This window comes from Panthera tigris, chromosome X (genome assembly GCF_018350195.1).
Source record: "Panthera tigris isolate Pti1 chromosome X, P.tigris_Pti1_mat1.1, whole genome shotgun sequence".
NCBI classification, from domain to species: domain Eukaryota; kingdom Metazoa; phylum Chordata; class Mammalia; order Carnivora; family Felidae; genus Panthera; species Panthera tigris.
In genome coordinates, this window is record NC_056677.1 from 119,831,012 (window position 1) to 119,837,679 (window position 6,668).

Genomic DNA, 6,668 nt, shown 5'->3' on the forward strand with positions numbered 1-6,668 from the left:
TCTGACACTCTCAGTGCCGTTGAAATAGCTACTAGTGGCTTATCACTCTCTTGTAGATAAGCTGTATTTTTTCCAGTTGCATTTCAGTTTTTCTTTTGTTTTTGGTGTGTTATATCATGTTAAATGTGGATTTATTTTTATGTGTCCTAGGAGGATTAGATATTTTGTTCTTCCCTCCAAACAATTGTTTATCAATTCAGGGAAAAATAGGACTCATTCTTTCTAGTCTCTACTTCTAGGCTTTGATTAGAAGTGTGTTAATTATCTGATTTTTCTCCCCCATATCTCTTGTTAGTTTACTTGTTTCCCTCCATTATGTGCTTTGGGTAACTGAATCATATGTAGCTTCCTGTTCAATATTTTCTGTTCATCTGTGTTTGATGAATTTCTAATTTTAATGATTGCATGTTTTCAATTTAAAGAAATAATTGTGTTGTTTTCCAAACTTCCTGGTATGCGTTCTGTTTCCACCACTTACTAACTCTGAGAACTCAGTCAATTCACGTCTACTCTTTTTTAAAAAATGCTTATATATTTATTTTGAGAGAGAGAGAGAGAGAGAGAGAACGAGGGGGCAGAGAGAGAGAGGGACAGAGAGAATCCCAAGCAGGCTCCACACTGTCAGTGCAGAGCCCAAAGCAGGGCTCAATCTCAGAAACCATGAGATCAAGACCTGAGCTGAACAAGAGTTGGCCCCTCATCTGACTTAGCCACCCAGGTGCCCCAATTCACTTCTCCTCTTGCCTCCATTACCTCAGCCATAAAATTAGGGTGCAAGTAGTTTTCTGCTGTAGCTGATCTCTTGGTTTACTTCCTGTACCCTACCTATCATTCAGCTCTATCATTGTTTATGTAACCAATATCCTCATTAAATTAATTACCAGTATTTAAAATGTTTATTCATTTTTGAGAGAGAGAGAGAGAGAGAGAGAGAGAGAGAGAGAGCAATCAGGGGAGGGACAGAGAGAGAGGGAGACACAGAATCCCAAGCAGGCTCCAGGCTCTGAGCTGTCAGCACAGAGCCCGACGCAGGGCTCGAACTCATGAACCTTGAGATCACGAGCTGAGCCGAAGTTTGATGCTTAACTGACTGAGCCACCCAGGCGCCCCCAATTACCTTTATTTTAAATAATGGTTTCTGTTTTCTTTGATGAACTCAGCTCTTTCTGTTATTTTTTTAAATCCCCTATTCATTTTTATCACAGGAGATTTCCATTTTTTCTTATAAATTCAGTTATGCATTGTTTATAAAATTGTCATATTCTGTTTAGTATTTCTGGATATCTGTCATGAGAGGATTTTCAGGCTACCTTTGTTGAGCAATATTCCAAACCTGTGCATTTGTGTTATATATTAGATACCAAAAGGAGTTATTGTCATATTATTGTCAAAATGTTACCGTTGTGGCAATAAAAGGGAAAAAATTAACACGCATAATAGTACTTGTCTCTTTCTCAAGTTTAGTGAATTGTTTTCTTTGGACTTACATAGCTTACATGTCTAAAGGAAATTGCATCGAGAGTAAATTAAAAGTGGTTAATGGTAGATGTGGAAGAATAATATTGTTAAGCTGGGAGAATACCATAAGAAAAGACACAGAGTTAATTTTTTATTTACCTAGAACAGAAGAAAGTTGGCTAAACTATAGATCTTGTGTAATTGAGAACTGTGACCACTGTTGAGCATGAGGAATTATTAAATGGGATATAGATTTTTGTATTCATAGACATCAGGCCACACTTCCAGGGCAGAAATCAATCATTTTTTAAATTATTTTTTTAACGTTTATTTTTGAGAGAGAGACAAAGCGTGAGTTCGGAAGGGGCAGAGAGAGAGGGAGACACAGAATCCAAGAAGCAGGCTCCAGGCTCTGAGCTGTCAGCACAGAGCCTGAGCAGGGCTGGAACTCACAAACTACGAGATCATGACCTGAACCGAAGGTGGATGCTTAACCGACTGAACCACCCAGGCGCCCCCAGAAATCAATCATTTTATAACAAACAGTTATTGAGCAAATATTATGTGTCAGACGTTTTAGGTGCCAATGATGCCTTGACAAATAATATGAACAAAAATCTCTGCCTTTCTGGGTGTATATTTTAGAGAAGAAAAACAAATAGAGCAGGGTAAAGGATATTGGGATTATAGAGAAGAGGGTGTTGGGATATTTTTTAAAAAGTTGTTGATGTAGGCCTTCCTGAGAAGGTTACATTTAAGCAAAGACTTAAACAAGTGAGGCTGAGCCGTGGAGCTATATCTGGGGTAAAAACCACCTGTGCATTGTGAATAGACCAGTCAAACACCTGCCGGTGAAAAAGAATGGCCTGGCATGTTCAGAAATAGCAATACTGAATTAAGTCATTCAATTCTCTTTAAGTGGATGGTCTCGTCCAATGCATAACAAATCAAGACTGTCTTTGCGGGTTTGCTCATGAAGGAAATTTGTTTACATGGTCTATTAACGATTATTGTTGCAACTAAATGGGGAGAGGGGGCTGCGATTCTGACATAGTTGCACTTATGTGAGAATCTTGTTAGAGTAATCGGGGATGAAGAACTCAAGAGGAGAAACAGAAGTAATAGGGATTGCACGTCAGAGAAATTAGCAAACTAATAAAATAAAGATGTCATGCTTCTTAATAGAATGCCAAGGATTCTCATAAATGAAACTCTATCATCATATACGTGCAATATCTTTCCAATTATCATATGAATTTTTAAAATAGCAGTAAGAACACATAGAAAAGAGGGGGACCTGGGTGGCTCAGTCAGTTAAGTGACCAACTTCAGTTCAGGTCATGATCTCATAGTTCCTGGGTTCGAGCCCCGCGTCGGGCTCTGTGCTGACAGCTCAGAGCCTGGAGCCTGCTTGGGATCCTGTGTCTCCCTCTCTCTCCGCCCCTCCCCCTCCGCCACTCGCGCGCCCACGCGAGCACGTGCTCTTTCTCTCTCTCAAAAATAAATAATAGGGGCGCCTGGGTGGCTCAGTCGGTTGGGCGGCCGACTTCGGCTCAGGTCATGATCTCACGGTCCGTGAGTTCGAGCCCCGCGTCGGGCTCTGTGCTGACGGCTCAGAGCCTGGAGCCTGTTTCAGATTCTGTGTCTCCCTCTCGCTGACCCTCCCCTGTTCATGCTCTGTCTCTCTCTGTCTCAAAAATAAATAAAACGTTAAAAAAAAATTAAAAAAAAAATAAATAATAAAAATGAACATTAAAAAATTAAAAAAAAAAAGAAAAGAGATATTTAACAGTTACTAGCATGTATAGGAATCCTGAATTTCAGGGCCAAATATAACTTGGGATTTTATTGGAACTGTGGTTGCAGAACAGCCAGGAGCCCTTTTACTTTTATTTCTTTACAAGCCTAGATAGTGATATATTGCATGTTTTTGAAATCACGGGATCTTTCTAAGGAATTCCCAAGTCATTTCCAAAGAAAGAAAGTGCTGAGTGTGATTGTTCCTCCTTATAATGTAAATTGCACTCATTAGGAATTTGATGCACACTTTTTTTTTCTCTATTGAGCTGTCGGATTTCTTAGGCAGCAAAGATACGCTGGATTAGCCAGAACAAAGGAGATATTGAAATTTGCCATACATACTGAGCAGAATTGGGTAAAAATTAACAAAATCAGTTTGGAACTCAAATGGCATAAAATCACTTATAATTATCAAATGAAACCTAATGTTCTTTTATGGTTTAGTTGGCTTCTGTATGACGATTTATTTTCTATAGATTCACGTTATATCTTGCAATTAAATTTATGTAACTGCTCAGGTTCTCAACTCATTCTGTGGGGTCTCCGCCAACAGGTTTAATTTCATATCAACTCCTTTTTGTTTTAAGTCAAGGATTTTTCTGAATAAAGTTTCCCAATAAAGTCTCCAATCTTTAAAATTCAGTTTGAATTATTTTCCCACTTAATAGCCTACATAAATTAAGAGACTTTTTTTTTTTTAATTTTTTTTCCAACGTTTTTTATTTATTTTTGGGACAGAGAGAGACAGAGCATGAATGGGGGAGGGGCAGAGAGAGAGGGAGACACAGAATCGGAAACAGGCTCCAGGCTCCGAGCCATCAGCCCAGAGCCTGACGCGGGGCTCGAACTCACGGACCGCGAGATCGTGACCTGGCTGAAGTCGGACGCTTAACCGACTGCGCCACCCAGGCGCCCGGAGAGACTTTCAATAGTCCTCAACGTTATTAGGTTAACTTGGTGTTATCCATATAAACATATACTTTGAAAGAACTAATGAAGAATCTAAACATAACCACGGATCCAATTTTGCGAAAATGACACCGTTTTTATGAACTACAATATCACAATCTGACTGAAAGACAGTTTTAGCTGTGAATTCCATAATTTATATTGGAATGAGAAGTTTCCTACTTATTAAAAATGCATTGAAAAGCAGGTCGCTAAATAATCAAAATAATCATGATATGCAAATAGTTTAGTGCTTTGAGAATTAAAGCGGCAAAAGTAACATTGTGTTTGTGGATTAATAATGTTATAAGCAAGAAAATCCAATAAGGGAATATGGACCCACACTCTAATTGTAACGTGGCTATGTTCAAATGCACAATATATTCCAATCTATTGACAGCCTACAGGTCATTTTCTTTGGGGTTGAAGGCAGCTGAAGGTATTGGTGGCAGGGTTCCCATAACCTCTATTCTTCTAGATTTCCTGAAAATCAGCTGTGGCTCTCTTGGTCTTTTCTGCCCCAGGCTTCCAATAATTGCATAAGCCTCTCATTTTCTGTTTTCATGATTGAACTCTGACAGATTCTTCGAAGACACCATGTATTGCTTTTTTAGTTGTGACTCCTGGTGGATAATGCCCCACTGACTTGACCTCTCTGTTGTACTTGATGCTGTTAATAATTTGACTTCTTGCATTTGTTCCTGGCTACTGCTTAGCATGAGCTCGTGCAAGGTCCTTTTCCTCCAGTCTCCTCTTAAATGTTGGATTACCCGAGTTCCATTCTTGAAGCTTCTTTTACTGTACACATTATCCCTATATTATTCTCCACTTGCCCTTTGTCTCAAAAATCTAGATCCTCTAGCCCAGACAAAATTAAATGAATGAACAAATGAAGTAGAGAAAGAAAACTGAATGGCCAGAGAAAATGGGCACTTTTGACATATGTTATGTTTTAACTGAGCACATTGGTTCCGCCTCCAGAATGGAGAAGATTGATGCTGATTTCAGGAAACTGAGGAGAAATGTAAACTTTCAGGAACCTGGAAGAATGTGTTTTCTAACTTAACTTGCTTTTCTTGAGCCTTAATGGCACAACCCTGTGGAAGACAGTCTGGTAGTGTCTTACAGAACTAAACATGCTCTTACCATACAATCTAGCCATTGTTCTCCTTGGTATTTACCCGAAGGAGTTGAAGACTTATGTTCACATAAAACCTGCACATGGATGTTTATGGCAGCTTTATTCATAGTCACCCAACTTGGAAACAACCAAGATGTCTTTTAGTAGGTGAATGGGTAAATACACCATGGTATGTCCAGATGATGAAACATTATTTGGTGCTAAAAAATGAGCTATCAATCCATGAAAAGACATAGAGGGTACCTTACATGAATATTACTAAGTGAAAGAAGTCCACTTGAAAGGTTCCGTACCACACGATTCCTACTATAAGGAATTCTAGAAAAGGCAAAACTACGGAGACAATAAAAAGATTAGTGGTTCCCAGGTAGCACACAGAGGATTTGTAGGGCGGTGAAAACACCCTATATGGTATTACAATGATGGTTATAGACCATTAAACATTTGTTGTAATCCATGGAACGTACGACACTAAGAATGAACCCTATGGCAAATTATGGACTTTAGGTGATGATGATGTGTTGATGTAGGTTCATGCTTAGTTAAAAAAACAATACCCTCCTGAGTGGTGTTGATGATGGGCAAGGCTATGCATGGGACATGGTGTTTTGGGGAAATCCCTGTACCTTCCTCTCAATATCATTGTGAACCTAAAACTTCTCTGAAAAAAAAAAATGAAGCCTTTAGGAAAAATTACGTTGTTTGTCACTGCTTCATAGTGCATTTACTTTTTAAGCGGATTTCCTCAAGGATTTAAGCAGAAATAACCTGGAGCCCCAGTTCTTAAATAAAACCCTGATCCATTTGCAGAACGTTGGCTGGGGAAAGGGAGTAGTACACTGGAGAGAACAATATTGAAAATACTATGGCAGAAAGGCAGGATTTCCAGAAGATAGGAAAAACACAACGGTCTGTTTGCCCTGCCTGCAGTCAAACCCTAGGTTCAGAACCCTTGAAGCCAGCGGCTGTGGGGAAGGGGAAATGTGGAGGGAAGGGTACAACGTTTCAGTTATACACGTTAAAGATCTGTTATACACTGTAATACATCTGTAATACACTGGAGATCTGTAATACAGCATAGGGCCTATAGCTAACAAAACCCTATTGTATACTTAAAATTTGCTAAGAGAGCAGATCATATGTTAAATGTTCTTACCACACACACATGCAAATAACAACAATAAAGGGGACAGGAGGAAACTTTGGGAGGGAATGAATGTGTTTATGACCATAATGGCCGTAATGGTTTTACGAACGTATACTTATCCCTAAATTAGACTTGTATACATGACATATGTACAGCTTTTTACATGTCCATAAC